Source organism: Bos taurus, chromosome 25 (genome assembly GCF_002263795.3).
Source record: "Bos taurus isolate L1 Dominette 01449 registration number 42190680 breed Hereford chromosome 25, ARS-UCD2.0, whole genome shotgun sequence".
Lineage (NCBI taxonomy): Eukaryota > Metazoa > Chordata > Mammalia > Artiodactyla > Bovidae > Bos > Bos taurus.
Window position 1 is genome coordinate 13,940,558 of NC_037352.1, and position 25,260 is coordinate 13,965,817.

Genomic DNA, 25,260 nt, shown 5'->3' on the forward strand with positions numbered 1-25,260 from the left:
AGATGGTAACGATAACCCTGTATGCAAGACAGCAAGAGACACAGATGTATAGAACAGACTTTTGGACTCTGTGGGAGAATGTGAGGGTGGGATGATTTGAGAGAATAGCATTGAAACATGTATATTATCGTATGTGAAATAGATTGCCAGTCCAGGTTCGTTCGATGCATGAGACAGGGTGCTCAGGGCTGGTGCAATGGGATGACCCTGAAGGATGGGATGGGGAAGGAGGGGATGCTCAGGATGGGAAACACATATACACCCATGGCTGATTCATGTGAATCATGAATGTATGGCAATGTATGGCAAAACCCACTACAATATTGTAAAGTAATTAGCCTCCAATTAAAATAAATAATTTAAAAAATAAAATAAAATGTATTATTCAGTGGTATTTAGTATGTTCATAATGTCTGCAACCATTGCCTCTAATTAGTTCCAAAACATTTTTGTCACCTGAAACCCACACCTATTCAGCAGTCACCCACCCCTCCCCCAACCCCTAGAATACTCTTTCTGTCTCTGTGGATTTACCTGTTCTCGATATTTCATGTGAATGGAGCCATACGCTATGGCCTCTGTGTCTAGCTTCTTTCACCATTTTTACTTTTGGACGACTGAAATATTTTTTCTACATGCATTTTCTCTCTCGTCTCATAAATTTCTCCCTCCCCCATGGGCTTCAAAGCCCCCCTACTCCAGGACACTCTCTTGTCTATTCTGCAGACCTCCCACATCCAGCAGTGGGAGGTCTTGCCCAAAGGAAGCCCTGAACACAGTTTGGCTGAACTGAATGGAAAGTGTAGCCCTGAGTGTGTTCCCCTGGCCCAGCTGCTGAAGAATCCAAGAAACGAGACTTCCCTGGCAATCTAGTGGTTAAGACTCCATGCTTCCACTGCAGGGGGCACATCCATCCCTGGTCTGGGAACTGAGATCCCTCCCGCCTTGAGGCCAACAATTAAATCAAGGAAAAGAATTGGAGGAAGACACAGGCAAAGGACAAATCATCATTCCCTGCAGTTAATCCTGAGGGGTTGGCTTTGCCAACCCCTGTAGAATCCCGCTGGAGTACTCTTAGAACAAACACTCAGAAAAATAACTTCAGTGTCCCAGCTGAGACATAGTTAAAGATGATCTGTGGGCAAGGTAGAGATCCTTGTCCTAACAGGAGGCTGCCCCTTTCTGGCTCGTGTTCTTTCTATGACTCCCCATTGCCCTCACCTTGGTTACTGCGTAAAGAGTGAATTGTCGGGGGTTACAAGTGAAACTCTGGTGGCTCTAGAAATTGTTCAGATGGTGGGCTGCAGATGAGTCACGAGATGGCAGGCAGTGGATGGTTTTGGAATATGATTTAGAAGTACAGGCACACCTTGGAGATACTGCAGTTTGGGTTCCAGACCAATAAAGTGAGTTTTTTGTTTCCCAGTGCATATCAAGATTATGTTTACATTATACCCTAGTCTATAAGGGCTTCTCCGGTGGCTCAGATGGTAAAGAACCCGCCTGCAATGTCGGAGACCTGGGTTCAATCCCTGGGTTGGGAAGATCCCCTGGAGAAGAACATGGCAACCCACTCCAGTATTCTTGCCTGGAGAATCCCCACAGACAGAGGAGCCTGGGCTACAGTCGATAGGGTTGCAAAGAGTCAGACATGACTGAGCGACTAAGCACACACCGCACACATAGTCTGTAAACTGTGCAATAGCATTACGTCTAAGAAGCAATATCCGTGTTATTGTTCAGAAGCCCAGTTGTGTCCAACTGTTTGCGACCTCATGGACTGCAGCAGGCTAGGCCTCCCTCACAATCCCCTGAAGTTTGCCCAAGTTCATGTCCATTGCATCAGTGATGCCATCCAGCCATGTCATCCTCTGATGCCCTCTTCTCCTGCCTTCAATCTTTCTCAATATCAGGGACTTTTCCAATGAGTTGGCTGTTGGCATCAGACAACCAAAATACTGGAGCTTCAGCTTTAGCATCAGTCCTTCCAATGAGTATTGAGGGTTGATTTTAATCTCATGACTCCAACTTGGCTAATTTGCCCAGACCTGAATGATTACTATGGCAGGAGAGAGGGTAAGAAGGTGGTGATGGAATATTTTGGTTGACCAGGTTCTGGATCACATGCTCAGTCCCCCAGTTGGAAATCAAAACACAGACGCTGGCTGGGGAAAGAACAGACATAATTCAGAGGCCACTGATTCAAGGTCAGAGGCTTAATTTTGACCTTGCCATCGGTTAGCAAATCTCCTCATGTTGCCCATCTATAAAGGGAATCATCGCACCCATTCGAATACCAATTACTACCACCCTGGGAAGCCATTACTTTCTTTTTTATCTCACTTGCTTAATCTTCTCAGAGAAGCATTTGGATTTTCTCCGAACCATTTCTACCTTCAGAAATGTGACTCAGGAAGAAATTAGGCAACTGCCTTTTACTTTCACCCCAGTCATTGGCACAGTGGTAAAGAATCCTCCTGCCAGTCCAGGAAGCTGCAAGAGCAGTGGGTTCAATCCCTAGGTCAGGAAGATCCCCTGGAGGAGGAAATGGCAGCCCACTCCGGTATCCTTGTCTGGAGAATTCCATGGACACAGGAGCCTGGCGGGCTACAGTCCGTAGCGTCACAAAGAGTAGGACACGACTGAGTGAGCACGATGAAGATGAGAGTCATTTCAGCAACTGGTTCTGAGACACTGTTTATCTCCCTCCCTCAGCTTCATCCCAGGTAAAACTGCCATTTCAAGCTGTTTCATTGGAGGGAGATGGAGAAGAATGCATCTTTTCAGAGAAAAAAAAGAAGACACAGCAAATAAGAAAAAGTAAACTGAAGCCCAAAACCAATTTGTTGACTCCCGGCTGTCCAGTACAGCACTTTAGGCATCTTCAGCTAGTTCTTCCGCCTACAAAGCAGTGATTCCTGGGAGCTGGCCTAGTTAGTGCCCAACTAAGGAAATAATTAGAAATCCAGCAAACCCATTATTTCAGAGGCCCATGCTGACAATTCAGAGAATATGAAAACTGGAAGAGTGTTTTTCCCTTCAATGGGGTACGTTTGAGGATTCTTTTGGTTGTAGGTAATTGAAACTCATTCAGTTAGCCAAAGGGGAATATTATGTAAGGGTCCTGGGTTAGGATTCTGGTATTAGGATTCTCCAGAGGAACTCATTAGGAAATATATGTTTAAAAAAAGAGTTGTAAAGAACTGGTTCGTGTGATTATGGAAGCTGAGAATTCTCACGATCTGCCATCTGCAAGCTGGAGACTCAAGAAAGCCAGTCTGAGTGTGGAGGAAGCCTCAGAACCTAGGAAGCCGATGATACAAATACCAGTCAGAGGGCAGGAGACTATGAGAGGAGACGTCCCAGCTCAATCAGTGAAGCAGGGAAAAAAGAGGTGAGCTCGTCTTTTCTTCTGCCTTTTGTCTATTCAGGTCTTTCAGGAACTGAATCCTGCCAGTCCTCATGGGGAAGGCAATCTACTTTACTGAGTCCACCCATTCAAATGCTAATCTCATCCAGAAACACCCTCACAGACACACCCAGAAATAATGTTTAATCAGGGCACAGTGGCCCACTCAAGTTGACACTAAAATTAACCATCACGGGGGTGCCTCACAAAACCCAGGGTGGAGAAGTGCTGGAATTCAGGAAGGGACTAGAATATGTTGTGAATCAGGGAGCTCCCTTCCTCCACGTCCGTTTCTCTTTATATCTCTCTCATTCGTCTCACACTGCAGAGGGGCTTTTTCTGGTTTTCGGAACTTGTGGCAAACAGCTTATGTTGTTGCTGTTTTAATATTTATTTATTTGGTTGCTCTGGGTCTTAGTTGTGATGTAGTTCCCTGACCAGGGGTCTAACCTGGGGCCCCTACATTGGGAGCTCCGAGTCTTAGCCACTTGGACCACCAGGGAAGTCCCTACCAGGCTTCTGTTTTAAGACAGCAGTTAGATTGAGGCTGGAATCATAATCTCAGTACTGAAGTCTCATAGAAGGAGCCTATTGGTCCACGTGGGTCAGATGTCCACACCTGGACCAATCAGATGTGGGAAACTGGAGAGGGGCGGGGCTTATGTTCTCTGAACGTGACCATGTTGAAGGCTCAGAGAAAAGACATTTTTCAGAAAAGCTGGAATTCTACGAAGTTAAGAAAGAAAAGTGCGTGCTACATTGTGCTACTAATTAAACTTCAGACTGTAGTGTGTTGATGAAAAATTAATCAGTAGTCAATCTAAGAAAAAGGTGGGAAATTTTACTGGAGCCAACCTGAGGGTGATAACCCGGGAGACAGTCTTTTAGAAAGCTCTGAGGAATGCTCTGCTGTTAGTGGTCAAAGCACAGTTAGGAAAATTAAGCGTCAAATGACGCATTACTGACGGTTTACACAATCCAGATCTACATGAGCAAAGTGAGCAGCAGGCGTGGGTCATCAGGGCCTTTACAAGATAAAGAAGGGAGTTTGTCTCCCAAGGAGGTCTGATTAGTGCAGATGCAAAACATACACTAAAGGGTAGGGAGGAGGCCCAAACGGGCAGAGAACAATTTTGTGTTTAAATTTTCTTGTCTTTAAAAAAAAAAATTTTTTTTTTCTTGTCTTTTGTCTCACCAGGTGGAATCTCATTACCTTCATCTATTTTTGTTGTTGTTGTTGAAAAAAAATAATAGTAAATTGAGCTTGTGAAATTTTAGGTCCCCATTCCCCAATCAAGAGATTGAAGCTGGGCCCCAGCAGTGAAAGTGCTGAATCCTAAGCACTGCAGGGCCTGGGAAATCCCTCCTCATCTCTTTGAAATAAAGCTGAGATTGAGACTTCCCTGGTGGTCCAGTGGTTAAAAAATCTGCCTTGCAATGCAGGGGACTTGGGTTTGATTCCTGGTTGGGGAACTAAGATCCCACATGCTGCAGAGCCACTAAGCCTGTGCCCTGCAACTGCTGAAGCCTTGGAGCTCTGGAACCTGTGCTCTGTAAGAAGAGAGCCAGCATTGTGAGGGATCTCACAACAAAAGAGCCCTCACAATGAAAATGGAGATGCTGCATGCCGCAACTAAGACCCAACACAGCCAAATAAATTAATGTTTTAAAATGTGTCTTTAAATAAAGCTGAGATAGTCTACCCCACTTTGTAGTTCAATTTAGGGGACCAGTTTATAGGGGTTTGAATCCTGGCCCCAGTATTTGCTGGCTCTGTGACTGTAGGCAAATTACTCAACCTGCCTCTGTGCCTTGGTTTATTCATCTGCTAAATAGGTAGAATAATAGTATCTATCCTGTACAGTGGTTGGGACCATTAAACGTGTGAATGTAAGTAAAATGTTCAGACTCTGCCTGGCAAATAGTAAAGGCTTAATAAATAATAGGTATTGTTCTTCTTACTCTAAAGTTCATTTAAGTTATGGCTTATATTAGTTCTTAGATTATTAAAAACAATAGAAGTTTCTAGAAATAGACTTTTCACAGTTATGGGAAAATAATCATTACTGAAATTGAATATATCATTGCTGTTGCCTTTGGGATTATTTTTTGAGTTCTGAATAGTACTTCTGGTTTATAACCTTAACATGGAGTTTCTTCTAAACAAGTTTCTATAAATAATTAGCAATTCTTTTCCTCATTTTTTTACTTGGCAAGAAAAGCCAATCTTTTGGACATGTTTCTCTGTGTAAGTTTGGAACTTAAACCTCTTAATAGCCTAGTTTATAAAAGGCAAGTTACAGAATCTCTTTTGTCTAAAGGATCCTTTAGGACAGAGGTCTGCAAACCTTCTCTTAACAGGCTAGTAGTAAATATTTTTGTCTTTGAAGCCAGATGGTCTCTATTCCAACCATTCAGCTCTGTTGTAGTGTGAAAGCAGCCATAGATAATACATAAACAAATGGAAATGGCTTCATTCCAATAAAGCTTTATTTAGGGACACTGAAATGTGAATTTTGTGTAATTTTCACATGTCACCAACTATTTGTTTTCTTTTGATTTTTTTTCCTCCAATATTTAAAAAAAATGTAAAAACCATCCTTAGCTCACAGGCTATACAAATACATTGGTGGGCTGGATTTGGTCCATGGGCTGTAGTTTGTGACCCCTGACCTAGGAAGCCGTTGTATTGGCATTTTTGACTATGGACAAGGGGAAACACAGGACTGCCCTGGATCCACAGCCCTGTGACCACAGCAGTATTTTCACCCTCTGCCGCTCCTTCTTACACATTTCTCTTAGAAGATGTGGAGTATTTGTGTGACCTGGTTATATGCCACAGAAAACTCAAACTGCTTAAGCAAAAAGAGGATGCACTGAGTTCTGTTCCTCCAGGAGAAGTTGATCCAGGGTTCCTCTGTTTCTCTCCATCTCTTGGCTTTTCTTCTTTCTGTGAAGATTTGCTGTCAGGATCCATGTGATGACTGGTCCATGGCCAGCAGAAACCAGGCCAAGTTTCTCCTCCTCCAAGAGTTCACACAAAAGCTCGGGACCTGATTACATGGGTTTTGTTATGGAGCTTCGTGTCCATCTGAACCAGCTCCGTGCCTGGGGGAACAGAACACCACACCCAGGCAGGGTCAGCCCCAAGAATCCCCAGGATTGTTACCTGCATCAGATTCCCAACTAAAATGGGAGTCCACTCACCAAGGAAAGGTGACCAGGTGCTGGGAGGCAAAAATCAACAAATGTCCGCTTCCCACTGGGGATATCACAATATGACATTTAGAATTGGAATGCCTTGAACAAAGTGGGTGGGCGAGCTGCGCAGAGCAGGAAGTTGCTCCTCACACCCCGTCTTCTGAAAGGGATGCCTGCCTTTCCTTTGGCAGATTCTCTCTGCAGGTTCCAGTTTCTCCTGGAACAGACTTTCTAGGCTTGACAAACCCAAAGCTACTGAATGCTTTAGATTTCATTTTCTGTGCAATCAGGTGGTCTAGACTCTCAGCACTCAGTTGATTGAGATTCTGTTTCGGGGAAGCAGTGATATGAATAGCTAACGTCCTGGCTCAGCCACTCACTCGTCTCAGTAAAAGCAGACAGTGCCACACTCTCTAACCAAGCTCAAAATAGCTGTTTCCTGACGTGGGCTCTTGGTGACTCACGGTGGAGTTTTCCAGTCTTGGGGGTATTGATGACTCTTTCCTCTGCTCCTTTCCACACCACAGAGTCTAATTTTTCCTACCTTTCTCCAAATATAATTTGTCACCTCCAGGTTATCCCTTGGGACAACTTCATTCTGATCTTGTTTTTCTTTTGCCCTCAGCAACCCACTCCAGATTCAGCATCTTTTTTTCCCTCTCTATCACCAGACAAGCGTGTGGCCCTCAGTTACTTGCACCCAATTTGGAGGTGCCAACAAGTATTGGAAAGGGAAAAAAATCATTTTCCTCTGCCCATCTCAGACGCCCTGGCTGCAGCCCTGTAAATGAAACTGACAAAATAGAAGAACAGCCAAGTTTATTAACATGTGCAATCACACATATACCTGGGAGCACTCAATAATGAGTAGCTCATCAGGGTGGTTAGAACTCGGGCTGATACAGAATCTGCACAGAAGAACGATACATTTTTAGGGAAGTGACAAGACAAGAAAAGGGACTTTGAGTTTCTAATGGGAAGGTAGGTAGATGGGGGAAAGTAATGCAGGATAAGGATTGGTTAGTCTTTAAGTTTATCGTATAGATTCCTCTGGAGACATCGCCAGGCTGATGAAAATCTAGAGTTGTTTGCACTGATTAGTTTCTCTCCCCCCTGGTACAGAAGGGAGATTTATAATTTTATAAATATATAACCTTTATTATAATTTATAATAAATTTAAATTTATTACCTCTATACAATTTATAAAGGTATATATAATATATACCATTATATATATTAGATATATATATATATATGTTACACAATTTATGACCTTTATTATAAATTGATATCCTACTTTTAGGCAAATTGAAAAAGGTAGGGAGCTTTTCTTGTACCTTTTTTTTTTCCCTCAGTTGCTTTCAGCTAATAATCCTTATGGGAAAGGGACATGTTTTGGGGTGACATATTCTGTTATCCTTCACACAGGACCCTCAGAACACACTCCAGTCCTAACTGGGGCCTGGGCCAATGTTTCAGTCCCCATCTTATGTACCTGGGTGTGTGTGTATGTGCCCCCAAAATGCTCAACCTCCCAGCCACCTGTCTGCCACACCCCAGATCAGACAGCCCTATCTGTGGGAACAGGATGGCCAGCAACTGTAGGGCTGAATCACCTTCTGCAAAAGTCCACAGAGTGGGAGCTACAGAGGTGACTGTGGCTGAGCCGGAAGAAACAGCTGGAATCTGCATAACAGCAGTTGTGTGCTTTTTGATTGCATTTATTTTATTTTATTGTGTTTATCGATCTCTTGCTATGACTGAGCCCTCGATTAAGCACTTTGCATATATTATGCTGCATTTAATCCTCCAAATCCCTGAAGCAGTTGCAGGAAGCTGATCTTCCTACCTCTATGCCTGCTCCCTACCTTTACACCTTCTATCACAGAAGACAGCAGTCTTATCTCTCCCCTGCTTAGAATTCTTCTGTAGGTCAGTCACAGAATAAAATCCAGCTTTCCACCAGCCTTGCATTATCTGGCCCCTTCCTGTCTCACCATCATGTCACACCCTCCCCTGTTCTCATTTTGTTCCACCCACACTGACCTTCTCTCTGTTCATGAACATCAAGCTTGTTCCCGTCTCACGGCTCCGGCACTTGCTGTTCCATCTGACGGTAACATCCTTTCCTTCTGTCTTCCCAGGCCAGCTCCTCTTGATCATTTAATGTCAGCTCAAATGTCACTTTCTCAAAGAGGTCTTCCCCAGCCACACTGTTTGAAGGCGCCACCAATTACCAGCCCATAACCATATTTTACTCTCCACATAGTCCAGTCGACTTAAAGGCTGTTTATCTTTTTTTACTTGCAGCCCATCTTCTCCACTGGGATGAATGCTGCGTGTCTCTGTGCCTAGAGCCTAGAACATTGTTTGGCCTAGAGTAGGTTTGGTGAATATATGAAGAGCCCCCCAGACCTTCTGAGGCTATGTCATTGGCCCAGGGTCCCACAGAAGAATGACCCCCTTCACGGGGGTTGAGCCTTGCATGTTCAAAAGGGAGGCCAGAGAGAATAAAACTCTGTGCTTATGAAATAAATCCCAACTGGCTGAAATCTTGGCTAGCTTTTGCGTCCAGTTTTTTGGCATCTTCAGCTTTTTTGAAGCCACAGTGATGCTTGAACTCAAATGCTCTGATTTTGAATCTCTTGCCGGGTTACTGGCTCTACCCACACCCCCAGTTCTGGCTGAGACATGCAAGAAGTTCTGGGTTTGTGATCCACTGGCTTGTGATCCTCTTCATCTTCCAATGTAGGAATTTTTTTTCTATTTATAAAAATAATACCATACTCTGCCCTCAAGGAAGTGGGCATAACTCCCCATCCTGTAAATGTGGGCTGTGCTTATTGATGTCCTTCCAAAGAGGATGGTATGGAAAGGAGTAGGGGGAGAAACCTAATAAACATGACCTCAGCTATGAGATCGGGGTCAGGATCAAGAGTGACCTGGATCAAGAGTAACCTTTAGAGTATGTGTCCTTGACAGAAGGCAAGGAGAATGGCACTCTCGCTCTATGATCTTCCTCCAAAAACCCATAGCCCCAGTCCAGTCATCAGAGAAATACCAGGCAGATCCCAGTGGAGGGACATTCAGCAAAACACCTGACGACTACTCCTTAAAATTGTCAAGGTCGTCATCAAAAGCAAGGACATTCTGGGACTTTCCTGGTGATCCAGGTGCTAAGACTTAGCACTCCAGAGTCTCTTGTTCAACACCTGGTCAGGGAACTAGATCCTACATGTTGCAATTAAAATCCAGTGCAGCCAGATAAATAAATACATATTATTTTTAAAAAAAAATGAGACCACTCTGAGAAACTGTCTCAACCAAGAGAAACCTAAGGAGACATGATGACTAAATGTCACGGGCTGTCCTGGATGGGATCCTGAAACACAGAAATGAGGACAATAGGTAAAAACCAAGGAAATGTGGACAAAGTGTGAACTTTCATAAAAAAACAAAACAAAACTGAGTATTTCTGGCCCTGATGTTTTTGCCTGTGGCCTTTCTGTTTAGGATTTTATCTTGCCTCTCACACTGGACTTTCAATCTGCCAAGTCCATTTCAACGTTTGTGTCTTTTCTCTTCTGCTGTAATCTGACTCTCCCTCTGGTTTTCCAGTTTACAATCCTGTTGGTGAACACTGAACTTGACCCACTCATGCTCGCACAAAGCCCATAAGTAGCCTTCCCTGGCTGGTTTTCTTTGACCCTCGAGCATCCTGAATCCCAGGCAAACCACTCAGATAAGAATTCATCCTAGGCTGTTCCTCATTCTCAAACTTTCCGAGTTAAAATTATGTTCTCCAAGCAGTTTATGTCTCCAGTTAAGTTTCCAGGCAGAGAGAGATGAAATGAGCCACATGATTTTAAGGCTAAGCAATTTTTAAAAACTGAAATATTACTTTAGACAGTCTCAATTTATATTCCTGTAGATTCCAATCATCTTAGCCCACCAAGCGGGCTTTTCAGCAGCACCATCTGGTTCTCTACCCACCCTTGTGTGACCCAGGCCCTCCGCTTACTTCTGAATTGGTTTGAAAATTGGAAGTGTGAGGGAGCCTTACTAAAAGATGCATGATTCACAGCTCAGGGTAGATTCGTAATTGTCTATATTCATGAAGTTGTTCTGAGATTTCAGGGCTGGAGGACATTAAAAAAAAAAAAGAACTTTGAATAATAGGATGAACCTACAGAAATGCCAAAAAGCATTAGTTGTTTTTATGCAGTTTTAATTGGACAGTTACCTTATTGTTATTATAGGGTTATCGATTTCCATGGTTTTAACTCAGCATTCCTAACAGTTCCCTCTGAATTAGAGAGAATACTTTGTTCTCTGGTAGGGTCTCAGAGGACCTCAGAAACCAAGCTGAGCCCTTCTGCTTGGGGTTGGAGAAATATGACAGAGCCACTTGGTGACTCATTGAGGGTCACTTAGAAGGGAAAATATGACATTACAGATTGTTAAATAAACTGCCAGAACTCACGTGTCACCCTCCTTCAAAGCCCCACTCTGGAAATATTGCACACACATCATTCAAATGGAAACCTCTCTTGGGGACCACAATCCCAATCCATGTTGAGGTCTTGTGAGCACCCTTAATGGTGATAAGCAACTTTTGTCTTGGAGAGGGAGTTTCATTTTTGGAAAAGTCATTCTGAGCCAGGTGGTGCAAATTAAGTAATCAAATCTTGTGAATATAAAAAAGTGAATATAGGTGTGTTAAACTATTTTGTCTGGAATGGCTCATAAATTTATTTGAAAGCAGCGATCAAAGAAGAGTTTGCTTATTGATCCCTCTCCTTATTCCAGAAAGGATTGAATCATCATATAGCTGTCTAATAAAAGTTTTAAAAGGCTTGAGGAATGTTAGGATTATTAGAAGCATTCTGAGGTAATTCCTTGAAGGATAATATTTATGACCCCATGGACTGTAGCCTGCCAGGCTCCTCTGTCCATGGGATTCTCCAGGCAAGAATACTGGAGTGGGTTGCTATTTCCTTCTGCAGGAGATCTTCCCAACCCAGAGATCTAACTTGGGTCTCCTGCATTGCAGGCAGAGTCATTACCAGGGAAGCCCTTATTCTAGAATAGTTGCTTAAAAAAATTTTTTTTTCCATTACCTTAATATCACCTCCCATTCCCTTCCCTCCAGACCTAAGGCTAGTTTTGTCGATGATGCTGGTGGGACTTAGTGCTTCTCATTGTCCTTAGGTAGGCATGGAATGGGATGGTGTAAGGGGTAGGGCATTCCCATTAAAGGGAGTTCTGGGGAGGGAGGTAAAGTTGTCACAGGAGCTCCTGGGGCTGATCTCTTCTGTCCTTCCCTGTCTCCAGTTTCAGCTGTGGTGTTGGTCTGAGATTGTCTGGTTTCTCTTTTGATGTCGGTGATGCTGCTGCTGCTTCTGATGGTGACGGTGGTGATGATGGTAGGGATGATGGTGATGATGGCAGGGATGGTGATGATCACGATGTTGCAGAAGATGATAAAGATGGTAATGATGATGAGGGTGGGGATGTTGATGATGATAGTACTTGTGGTCATTGACAACCTCGCACTCCTTATGATGTACCAGGTGCCACATTAAGAGCCTTGCACACAACCTGTCATTCAACCAGCACCACAACCACTGAGTTAGTTAATTATTATCCCCATTTCACTAATGGTGGACCTTGACGGGGAGAGGTCACATGACCAGCTTACCAGCCTTGCAGGGAGTTATTATGGAATGAAGGAATATTGCAAGGTAGGGTTGTTAGACACACTTGACAAGTGAAAAAGCAAAATCTCAGAGAATGTAAGTATCTTGTCCAGGGTCACAAGCCAGTAAGGGGCAGAACTGGCATTTCTAGTTGAGTCATGCTATCAACTGAGGGTGTTTGTTGTGTGATGGCTGCTGGCACTGAGCCGGGGGGGTGGATGATCCCCAGTGAGCAGGAGGGCAGCCTTACTGCTTGGATGCCCTACTTCCTTCAATGGGTCTAGGTCCCTTTCTACAGACCACAGATTTTGCCTGGGAGGATGATAATGACCCCACTCTGGAACGTTCCACAGTCAGTTTATCTGGTATCCTCTGTCATATAGACCATGATTTACTGAATAATGGTCCCCAAAAGATGCCTACACTCCTATCCTCAGAACCTATGAGTATGTTACCTTATACGGCAAACAGGAATTATTGTTGCAGGTGGAATTAAGGTACAGACTTTGAGAAGAAGAGATTATAATGGATTACAAGAATGGACCCAATCTAATCACATGAGCCCTTAAGATGAGAGAGCCTTTCTTGACTGAGTCAGAGAGAGATGTGAAGAACTAAGAAGGGTCAGAGAGATGTCCCATAAAAAGGACTCCTCCTGTCATGGCTGACTTTGAAAATGGAGGAGGTGGCTGCTAACCAAGGGGTGTAGGCAACCGCCAGAAGCTAGAACAAGCGAGACTCATGTCAAACCTCTGACTCCAGAAAGATAAAGCAGTACATGTGCATTCTTTTAAGCCAATAAATGTGTGGTCATTTTCAAAGGCAGCAACGAACAACTAATACTCAGGCTGATTTTTTTTTTTTTTTTTTACTTTTTCACCTCTTGCCTTTTATTGACAGTGAGTTGTTTTAGCTGGGGAGGCAGTTGAGCATGAAGTCAATGTGAGAAGTGATTATCGGCAGAGCAAAGCCCCTGTGGGGCTTGCATGGTCTCCCTTGTGTCACCTTTAACTTATTAGTTACAGTTCTCAGCTGGCATTTGAACAGAGAGGCCATTAACACTGCCCATGTTTTTCCTCCAGGCTTCCCCCAAGCCTGGAGTCCTCTATGTTCCTCTTTGTCCAGACAAGTGCTTCTGTAATGAAATAGCCAACATTTATTGAGTACACTGTGTTACGGGCTCTATGGATCCCCTCAGTTAATCTTCATAATGACCCCTTGCTGGGGATTACACCACTCTCTCCTCATTTCAGGAAACAAAGAAATGAATGAAGAAATCGCCTTAATGACATACAGATTATGGGGGCCTCCTCCAGAGAGATTCTGATTCAGTAGACTCCGGAGAGGTCCAGGGAAACGGATTTTTAAAAAAATGTTTTGGCTGAGCCACGATGTGGCATGTGGGATCTTAGTTCCCTGATGAGGGATCAAACCTGCACCCTCTGCATTGGAAGCATGGAGTCTTAACCATTGGACCACCAGGGAAGTCCCAGGAAATGAACTTTGAATCACACCCACGTGGGTCTCTGGGCTTCCCAGTTAGTGCTAGTGGTAAAGAACCTGCCTGCCAATGCAGGAGACACTAAGAGATGCGGGTTTGATCCTTGGGTTGGGAAGATCCTCTGGAGAAGGAAATGGTAACCCACTCCAATATTCTTGCCTGGGGATTCCCATGGACAGAAGAATCTTGTGGGCTACAGTCCATGGGGTCGCAAAGAATCAGACATGACTGAAGCAACTTAGCAGCAGCAGCACGAGGGTCTCATATCTGTGCTCCCAAGAGCACTGTTGAAAGAGTGTGTCTCCATCACTAGTTTTTGGGGAGAGGGGAGTGAGTTTGTTTCCTATGTTGACATTCACAAATGTGTGAAGACGCTTTGGGTGGGTGGGAGGATGCTACTGGCTTCTAGGGTGCAGAGGCAAAGGATGCTGCTGAACATCCTACAATGCACAGGACGGCCCCCAGCTAAGAATCATCCGGCCCCTCATGTCAGTAGTGCTGATGGTAAAGAAACTCAGGTCCCAACAAAACTCAGAGGCTGTGGAGCAGACAGGAGGTAAAGCCCTTGCTTTTCCTTTGGTTTCTGAGCTTTCAGAATGAGCCTTCAGAGGTTCCCACATTCTTTGTCCTTCAGTTTGGTTCAGTCTCTCAGTCGTGTCCGACTCTTTGTGACCCCATGACTGCAGCACGCCAGGCCTCCCTGTCCATCACCAACTCCCAGAGCTTGCTCAAACTCGTGTCCATCGAGTCGGTGATGCCATCCAACCATCTCACCCTCTGTCATCCCCTTTTCCTCCCACCTTCAATCTTTCCCAGCATCAGGGTCTTTTCCATTCAGTCAGTTCTTTGCATCAGGTGGCCAAAGGATTGGAGTTTCAGCTTCAGCATCAGTCCTTCCAATGAATATTCAGGACTGATTTCCTTTAGGATGGACTGGTTTGATCTCCTTGCAGTCCAAGGGTCTCTCAAGAGTCTTCTCCAACACCACAGTTCAAAAGCATCAGTTCTTTGGTGCTCAGCTTTCTTCATAGTCCAACTTTCACATCCACACATGACTACTGGAAAAACCATAGCTTTGACTAGATGGACCTTTGTCGGCAAAGTAATGCCTCTGGTTTTTAATATGCCATCTGGGTTGGTCATAGCTTTTCTTCCAAGGGGCAAGCATCTTTTAATTTCATGGCTATGTCCTTGCCCTCAATTTATAGATAAGGAAACTGAGGCTTTGGGACTTCCCTAGTGGTCCATTGGTTAAGAATCTGCCTTCCAACACAGGGCATGTGGGTTTGATTCCTGGTCTGAGAAGATCTCACGTGCCTCAGAGCAACTAAGCCTGTGCACTGCAACAAGAGAAACCAGCGCCATGAGAATGCTGCTCTCTGCAACTAGAGAAAGCCTGAGTGCAGCATTGAAGCCCCAGCACAGCCAAAAATAAATAAAATTAAGAAAAAAGAAACTGAGGCTGAGAGTTGAAGTCATTTGCCCAAGGGCAGCAGCTAGAAGGAGGCAGAGCCAGAACTTAAACCCATGTTGACTTGACTCCAGAGCCTGTTTATTAACCCTGTTGCTGATCAGACCTTCTCCCTAACTCCTTTCGTGACCTCAGACAAGGCAGATGTGGCTGAGAAAATAGAAACTCAGAGAAGCTTAAAAAAAAAAAATCATACCCAAAATCCCATTAGAGAATAATATCCATGGTCACAATTTGAAGGCAAATCAGTTTCTTCAGCTGCAAAACCTTCCTTGTGGAGTGATTGTGATTATAAAGAGGCATTACATATGAGAAGGTGGCGTGCAGAGGGAGGTATGATTACTCGCAGGACCCAGAGGCATCCTTATTCACAAGGCGGAGGGGGAGGATACGGAGCGTCTGAATTAAAAGCAGTTACTTCATCTTCTTGGGAAATGGTGACTCATTAAGAGCAACCGACTGTTTCCCATTATATTCACTTCATAGCGAGAAGGCGAGATGCTTGATACATCCCATACTAGGATGTTTGAGGGGTTGAAATGAGCTTCTATCCTCCATGAATGATTGATGACAGTAAAAGGCTGGGGTATCACCAGGAGCCTTTGAAATGCATCAGGATATCTGTTCCCCAGTAATGGGGCTCAGATATCTTTCCCTGGTATTTACGACTCTCCCTCGGGTCGATACCAGGAAGATGTGCCTGTGGGGACCTAGGGGGTGAGCTAAAGGACCTGGCTCCTTGGCTGAGGGCTAGCAGGGCCATTCTTGGACCCTTCATTCAGGGTGATGTGTGTGTGCATGCGTGCTCAGTCGCTTCAGTCATGTCCGACTCTTTGTGACTGTATGGACTGTAGCCCACCAGGCTCCTCTGTCCATGGGATTTCCCAGGCAAGAATACTGGAGTGGGTTGCCATGCCTGCCTCCAGGGGATCTTCCTGACCCGGGGATTGAACATGCATCTCCTGCACTGGAGGCAGATTCTTTACCACTGAGCCACTGGGGAGCAGGCGTGGGTCTAAATGACCAGCAGGCCCTCGTTCTCCAGGTTTGATGATGCTGACCTTGTCTCCTCCCCCACATTGGTCTGGCTTTTCCAGGGAAAGGACAGGTGTGAGTAGTAAGAATGATGCTGACCACCCTTTATCACACCCGGGCACTGCACCAAGCACTGGATGTGTCATCTTACTTCTTCTCCAGAGCAGCAACTCTATGAGGTAGGACTTACTGTCCATTTTACAGAGGAGGAAACTGAGTCTTGGGAAGAATCAGTAACGTGGTCCAGATCACACAGTGACTGGTAGAGCCAGGACTTGAACTGCAATCTGTCCAAACCTAGCATCAGAGGAAAGCTGTGAGCTAATGACTTTTCTCCCTGACACATAAACCCCTTCTTAGAAGGTCAGCTTGATGAGAACAAGGCTTTTGTCTGTTTTGTTTCATCCTCATTACTTAGAGCAGGATCTGGCATGAAGCAGGTTTTCATTGATATTTATTAAATGAATAATAAGAGCAAACATTACAGAGAAGTTTCTTTATGCCTGGCACGAAGATCAGCTGAGACATGAGTGATTGTCCCCATGTGGCAGATGAAGAAACTGAGGCCCAGACTCATCAACCGATGGGACCAAGATCAGCCTGGGAGGTGGTCGTGACACCTGAAAAGTTCATGCCCATAACGGCCCCTCTCATAGGCCGTCTTTGAGGGCTCACCTGGCTCTCACGGTACCTGTACCCAAAAAGCTTTTTCTCTTTTTCTTTAATGTTTTCAGCCGATGACACCTGCCATGGTAAGCATTCAAACAACACAGTTAACAGTGAATTGGGCTTCTTTGGTCACTCAGTGGTAAAGAATCCGCCTGCCTATGCACGAGACGCGGGATATGATCTTGGGTGGCCTCGGCCTGCAGTGGCTGGGGTTCCCAGCCAGCGACTGAGGCCGGGTTGCGTCAGTGAAAGCACCAAATCCTAGTCACTAGATCAGTGGTCAGTGACAAGGGCCCTGGCCCTTCAGCTTTGCAGAAAAGAATTCCTACAAAGATGGAAAGTAGTGAAACAGGTAAAGTGTTTATTGAGAAGTAAAATAGTACAGTCCGTGTGGAAAGACACACGGGCGCTCTCAGGGAGAGAGAGTCGCCGAGTTGCACCCTCGTGGCAGCTTGAATCACTTTTATGAGGCATTTTTCCGGGTTTCCTTTGGCCAGTCATTTGAATTTCCCCAGTTCACTGTCTGTATTTGGTATATCGCAGGACCCTCCCATGTGTGCGCATGCATCTCTTAGCCAAGATGGATCTTACTGAAAAGGCCTCTGGGTAGAACATCCCTTAACATAACTCCCCTTTGGTCTCCAAGGAGCCTTTCTGTGCATGTGTGGTCAAGGAGGTCTTCTGACTTGGGGAATGAGAAATACGTGGTCTGGGCCGGGCCCAGCCTCCTCCCTTAATTGTCCTGCTTTTTTCTTCTTGGAGTTTTGATCCACAAGGACTGAATCTCCAATAGCTTTACCCTGGTGGACGGGCGCTCACCTGCCTCCTGCCTCAGTTCAGTCCCTGGGTAGGAAACATCCCCTGGAGAAGGAAATGGCAACCCACTCCAGTATTCTTGCTGGGAAATCCCATGGACAGAGGAGCCTGGCGGGCTATAGTCCATGGGGTCAAAAGAGTTGGATACAACTTAACGACTAAACAACAACAACAAATACAGTAAATCAGCCGCATCAGATGTATTAACAATGGTGGGCATTAGGGGAAGGGCAGATAGGAATTCTCTGTAGTGTCTTTGCAAGTTTTCTATACATAAAAATTTATTCCAAAAATTTTAAAAAGTTTATTACAAAATTCAGATAGTTTCTCTCCTGGCGTTAGGTTCTTCCCTGGTGTCCCAGTGATTAAGACTTTGCCTTCCAATGTGCAGAGTGCAGATTTGATCCCTGGGTGGGGAAGCTAAGATCCTAATGCCTGGGTGGACAAAAAACCAAAACATAAAACAAAAGTAATATTGTAGCAAATTCAATAAAGACTTAAAAAAAAAAGTTCCACATCTATTCACAGGATAGAAAAGGACATATTAGGCTGAAGGTGATTGTCCTCTGATGCTTACCCGCAGGCTCCCCCGTTCTCCAAAGGCCCTTCTCTTGTGTGTCCTTTTGAGGATGTTCCAAGGATGCTGGGCGCCAGTAAGTGTTTGTGGGACTGAAATGAATACATCCACCATCATTAAATTGCTTCTATGATACAAGCTGGGTTAAAATAATGACTCAAAATGGCTGATTCATCTTTGGGCGAAAAAATCTGACACACTTGCCTTCACGCCTCAGTTCTCATTTAATTTCCAATGAGAACTCAAGAGATTGAGCCCCCTGCTGTTTGTTGAGGGACCCTCAGAAGCAAATCGTGTCATGTCCTTCCACATCCTGTCAGACATGGAGATGAGGCTGTCCCCAGGGCCTCTAAGTCCTTTCCAACCAAAGGAACTGGAATTTGATTCTACGGAAGCTTTCCCGGGGGTAGGAAGGGTGACCCTGGTACCCAGATGCTCTTAGCCTCAAACTGGAATGCTGTGACCCTTGTCCCCCATGTCCTCAGCCTGCCTTTTGTCTGTGGAAAAGCTTTAGTGAAAGAATGAGTTTAATCGGAAAAGTGAGAAAATGCAGAAACGAAGGAAACCAAATAATAATGTAGCCATTAATCACAGTCAGGACCTTGATTTCCTTCTCCTGTGTTGTAGATCATGTTCTAAGCCATATCCTGTGAGCTCTCTTATAGATGCTGAAACCACCACCCAGTGGAAGAAGTTAACTACATGATGACCAGACTCTAGCCATTCCTAAGCTGCCACAATTTTGAGAACTGGCCACAGGGACATGGAAACAAACCAGCCCCGGAACTGAAGGAATTGTACCTAAAAGAATCAAAATGATGCTGGTCAGACCACTGATGACTCATTTCAAGATGACTGTCAGAGCTGACTGTGCTATTTCTGCATGTAGCCCCCTCCCTCTGTCTATAAAAGCTGTTGCCCACTGACTGTTGGGTGAAGGGGGGGTGGAGTCAGCCTTTGGACAGGTGCCTGCCCTCCCCACTAGTTGCCAGCATCCAAAATAAAGCAAACTTGCCTTTCACCAACCTGGCTTCTTTAATGGCTTTTAAGTGGCGAGCAGCTAGATCTGAGTTCGGTGACAAAACCACAATGAATTAGGTTGCACGAAAATTACAGGCATCCTTCAATTTATTGTGTTTCCCAGATATTGTGTGTTTTACAAACTGAAGTTTTATGGCATCTCTGTGTCAAACAAGTCTGTCTTGCCACTTTTCCAATAGCATTTGCTCACTTCGTGTCTCTGTGTCACGTCTTGGTAATTCTCACATTCCAAACCCTCCGCCAGCAGAAAGATTATGACTCACTGAAGGCTCAGATGATGGTTAGCATTTTTTAGCCATCAAGTATTTTTAAATTAAGGTGCATACATTGTTTTCTTTTTTTTAGACAAAATGCTCTTGCACATTTGATTACAGTAAAGTGCAAACGAAATTCTTTTGTGCACTGAGAAACCAAAAACTTTGTGTGATTGCTTTATTGAGATACTTACTTTATTGCAGTGGTCTGGAACTGAGCCCACAATATCTCCTGTACTCTTTTTTTTTTTTTCCAATTATCGACCTTTACAATTGTCAAAGAAGCCTCAGTTTGATGGTTTGTCTTTAACACCTCTCCAGTACTTGCCAACTATGTAGTACTTACTCATCTACATGGTTAAGAAAGAAAAGTTAGGCTTTCAATCTGAGCTCTAAGCAGGCTACAGTATTTAGTCAGAATTTGATAAGATCACTTTATTTCCATTGGACTTACTGTTATGATTATTTTCTAACTATACTAAGTGATATTGACAGCATGTATGGATATGATAATGCAATTTCCTTTAAGGAGTTTATATAAGTGAAAAAAGTCAATGTAAAGAATATTGAATACATGCTGGTATAGTTAGTGTCTTAGCTCAGGCTGCTGTAACAAAGTATCATAGACTGAGTGACTTAAACAACAGTTATTTCTCACAGTTCTAAAGGCTGGGAAGTCCAAGATCAAGGCACTGGCAGATCTGGTGTTTGGTAAGGACCCTCTTTCTGGTTTGTAGACGACTATCTTCTTGTGTTCTTACATGGGGAACAACAGAGAGACAGGAAGCAAGCTCTGATGCTTCATATAAGGGCACTAATCCATTATGGGGGCCCCACCCTTGTGACCTCCTATAACCCTGATTACCTCTCAAATACTCCACCTCCAAACACCATCACACTAAGAGTTAGGGTGTCAACATAGGACTTTGGCAGGGTGAGGGGAGGACACAAGCATTCAGTCCCCAACATAATGTGTGTGTGTGTGTTCAGTCACTTAGTCATGTCCGACTCTTTGGCCTCATGCACTGTAGCCCGCCAGGCCCCTCTGTCCATGGAATTTTCCAGGCAAGAATACTGTAGTGGGTTCTCATTTCCTCCTCCAGAGTATCTTCCCAACCCAGGGATTGAACCTGAGTCTCCTGCATTGGCAAGCAGATTCTTTACCATCAGTGCCACCTGGAAAGCCTGACCGATAGTACATGATTGTGGTGAATTCTGCACAGTGATTGAGGTTTTGGAAATGCTATCCTGTAGCCCTTTGACCTACAGCCTGGACTTTGGAATCAGACAGTCCTGGGTCTGTGCCATTCACTGGTTGAATGACTTTGGCCAATCACTTATGTTCCTTCTGAGCCTCATCTTATTAACCTATAAAGAGAGGGTGATAATGTGCGTACCTACCTGCCAAGGTATTTAGGAGCAGGATGAGTTAGTGCTGGACTCCTAGTGATGCTTCATATGTGACAGCTCTGGGTACATGAAATGAGGAAGCAGAAACAGAAGTGGGTATTGCCCAGGGGACCCTGGACTTAGATTCATGTTGTGACCCATGGCTGGAGACGACTGACCGGGGAAGATTTCTCTTTTGGTCCCCAGCAGTTTCCCTTCTCTCTAAATTTAAATTATAAATTTCTAGGAGACCGTCAGCCCTCGCTTGCCATGCCCACCATCACTGCCCTGTCCCCAGGTAGCTTTACGTTTTCAAGATAAATGATTAAACCTGCAGGAACATCCCAGTCATGTCCGGTGCTCAGCGCTCAGCTCTTGCTTGCCAGTGCTGCTGTGCTCATGAGGCGTGAGTCTTCCTGGTGTGGCATTTGGGGATAAAAAGGATGGATTTAGCTGCTTCATCCCCCAGAAGTGACTCAGCTGCTCTAAGCTGAGTGACAGCCATGGCAGTTGGAGCCCTGGGGACTTCTGTGCCTTAGTGCTCTGCTTGTTCTAAACAACCATGCTTTGCTCTCTTAGATCCTTGTGGCAACCATCTTCTCTAGCTGTCCTGAAATGCTTATCCAGCTCCTCCTGGGATTTGTCCTTGTGGACACATCCACTGTTGGTTGCCTTCCTTCTAGCTGGAGAATGTTGCCGAGGTTTCCATCATGCTAGTTCTGTCATACAAGGTCAGACTGAAAGAAACCATGCATGATATTCACTTACTGACATCTTGTACCCGCATTTCTCAGGGTCTGGGCTGAAGACCCCCTGCATGAAGGTCCTTGGACCTGCCCCCTGCCCCTTAGCCCAGGTGTATCCTAATTCCTGGGGCAGAGCTCCCCAGATAATCACCTGCTAGATCTTTAAAACAGCTCCTCTTTGTTGACATATATACACCACCATGCGTGTAATAGCTAGCTATTGGGAACTTGCTATAAAGCACAGGGAGCTCAGCTCAGTGCTCTTTAATGACCTAGAGGGGTGGGGAGGGGGTAAGGGGTGGGACGGAGGGGATATATGTATACCTATAGCTACTTCACTTTGTTGTACACCAGAAGCTAACACAACGCAGTAAAGCAATTATACTCCAATAATTTAAAAAATGAAATTAAAAAATAGCTACTCTCCATATATCTAAGGCAATAAAATAGACTCAGTTTTCTGATTGCTAAGCTGATGATGATACTTCTTAAGTGGGGAGGTAGTTCTTAAGTGAATAGAATTGATGGCAACAAAGACTTTGGAGTAGGACAGGTCTGGTTTTAAATCTTGACCCCACCACTTTCTCCATTTCTTGAGCCTTGACTTGCTCTTCTGTGAAAGGGGGATGAAAACAGTTTTTATCACCCAGGGCTATTTTGGGAGTTAAATAAGGTGATTTGATCCTAGCATGTAATAAGTGCTAAATAAATGTTAGCTATTATTGTTACTGTCTAAATGTGTGTTTTTTTTTAACCTAATTTAAATTAGGGGAATGATAGCATCTACCATCTAGGGCAGGGGTTGGCAAACTTTTTCTACAAATATTTGCAGTTATGTGGGCCATGCAATCTCTGTTACAGCTACTCATCCTATTGGTGTAATGCAGAAACAGCCATAAGCAATACATGAATGAGCATGGCCAGTGTTCCAATAAAACTTTATTTGCAACATCAGGGTGGGGACTGGCTTTGGCCCATGGTCATGGCACCCCACTCCAGTACTCTTGCCTGGAAAATCCATGGACAGAGGAGCCTGGTAGGCTGCAGTCCATGGGGTCGCTAAGAGTCGGACACGACTGAGTGACTTCACTTTCACTTTTCTTTTTCATGCGTTGGAGAAGGAAATGGCAACCCACTGCAGTATTCTTGCTTGGAGAATCCCAGGGACGCTGGAGCCTGGTGGGCTGCTGTCTATGGGGTCACACAGAGTCGGACATGACTGAAGTGACTTAGCATTAGCATAGCTGGTTAACCCCTCACCTAAGGTGTTGTGAAGATTAAATGAGATGAGACTTGTAATGAGCCTGGCAAGACTTTGCCAACAAAAGTCTGTATAGTCAGAGCTATGTTTTTTCCAGTAGTCATGTATGGGTGTGAAAGTTGGACCATAAAGAAGGTTGAGTGCCAAAGAATTGATGCCTTCGAATTGTGGTGCTGGAGAAGACTCTTAAGAGTCCCTTGGATAGCAAGGAGATCAAACCAGTCAATCCTAAAGGAAATCAACCCTGAATATTCATTGGAAGGACTGATGCTGAAGCTGAAGCTCCAATCCTTTGGCTTACCTGTGTGAAGAGCTGGCTCACTGGAAAAGAGCCTGGTGCTGGGAAAGATTGAAGGCAGACGGAGAAGGGGATGACAGAGGATGAGATGGTTGGATGGCATCACCGACTCAATGGACATGAGTTTGAGCAAACTCTGGGAGAGGGTGAAGGAGAGGGATGCCTGACGTGCTGCAGTCCACGGGGTCGCAAAGAGTCAGACACAACTTAACAACAGTGCTTGGCACAGAGAAAGGATTCGAACTGTTCCATCCTGATTTGAACTCCAGGCTTTGCTCCTTTCTCCAGGGGAAAGAAAGCATCTATGAGCAGGACTTTTCAACAGAAGGATCAGTGCCATCCTCTGTCCCAGGTCAAAGCTAAATGTTCATCTCAGCACCTGGAGCCTGGCAGTGCCACCACCTCCGTCCTCCCCCGAGGTTGGAGGTAAAATGCCAATCCATGGGGTGTGATTAATCTTCTGTGTCCCACGCTTCGTCCCAGGGTGTGTTGCCATTTTCAGCGTGTGTCATGTGGAAATCAGGTTGTCCGTCTGAACCGTGATGGCTGAGAAATAAGGATACTCACGTCTTTGGAATGGTTAACTATGCGCCTTTGCATCCGTAGATTCATTTAGCTCTCACCCGGAGGCTGTATAATGTGGTGAAGGCATGTGGTTAGGGAGAAGAGAGAGAGGCTAGATTTGAATTCTGTCTCTGTAACATTCTGGTTGAGTGATGTTGGCCAAGTCACCTTCCTTCTCTAAGCTTCAGATACATCCTCTATGAAATAGAGATTAAATGAGATTGTACATATAAAGCCTCCAGCACAGCTTAGCATATGATAGCTATTAAATCCCATTTTGTAAAGGAAGAACATGATACTAAGACATAAAAAGGCTCACCAACAATCATGAACTGGTGATTGGCCTCAGTTCAAAGATCTTTAACTCTGGCCCCTGGTGGTCCAGTGGCTAAGACTCTGTGTTCCCAATGCAAGGGGTCCAGGTTCAATCCCTGGTCAGGGAACTGGATCCCACGTGCCGCAACCAAGAGTTTGAATGCCTCAAGTAAAGATTCACATCCTGCAACTAAAAAAAAGAGAGAGAGAGATGGTGTGGCAGAGCATGGGGATAACAAAGGTAATTGTAACTGTGCATCAAGCATAGCGTGTCTCTGTTAATTCAGTTCTCACAACAGCCAGGTTGGAAGGAGTTAGCAGATGCAGAGAATGTGATGTTGGCCTCAGAGTAAAGCAAGAACATTCCCTCCCCTGTGTTTCCTCTGCCGATGAAGGGTCATCAGACTACGGCATCCTTTAAAACCCAGCCATTCTCTCTGGAAATGTGGCCTAAAGGCACCTCTTAGATGCACACAGAGATTTATCTCTGAGAATGCTCATCCCAGCGCTGCTTCTAGTGGGGGAAATGGCAAACAACCTAAGTGTCTGGGGGTTGGTGAAGTGATTCATGACACAGCCACAAATAGCAAACCACACAGCCTTTCACACTGCTGCTGGGGAAGAGCATCCAAGGACGTGTGGAAACGCTCACGGAATGTTCAGTGAAATGAGCAGGTAATAAAATGGTGAGACCCTAACTTTATATTACAAAAACCAGACCTCCATGATGGTGTGTGTGTGTGTATACATATATATATATATAGGGCTTCCCAGGTGATTCTAGTGGTAAAGAACCCACCTGCCAATGCAGGAGACATAAAATGAGATGCGGGTTCAATCCCTGGGTCGGAAAGATCCCCGGAGGAGAGCATGGCAACCCACTCCAGTATTCTTGCCTGGAGAATCCCGTGGACAGAGGAGCCTGGAGGGAGACAGTCCATAGGGTTGCAAAGAGTCGGACACAACTGAATGACTTAGTTTGTGCATGTGTGTGTATGTATATATGCACATAA

General features: G+C 44.8%; 1 protein-coding gene and 1 long non-coding RNA gene across 3 annotated transcripts in view; both read left to right on the plus strand.

Annotated features, from left to right (window-relative positions):
* Positions 1-25,260, plus strand: part of BMERB1 (bMERB domain containing 1) — a 145,020-nt gene that overhangs the window by 59,333 nt on the left and 60,427 nt on the right.
* LOC112444305 (uncharacterized) lies at positions 16,406-19,394 on the plus strand. Its single transcript, XR_003032613.2, has 3 exons — positions 16,406-16,496; positions 18,386-18,455; positions 19,045-19,394. It is a non-coding gene; the product is annotated as an uncharacterized lncRNA (long non-coding RNA).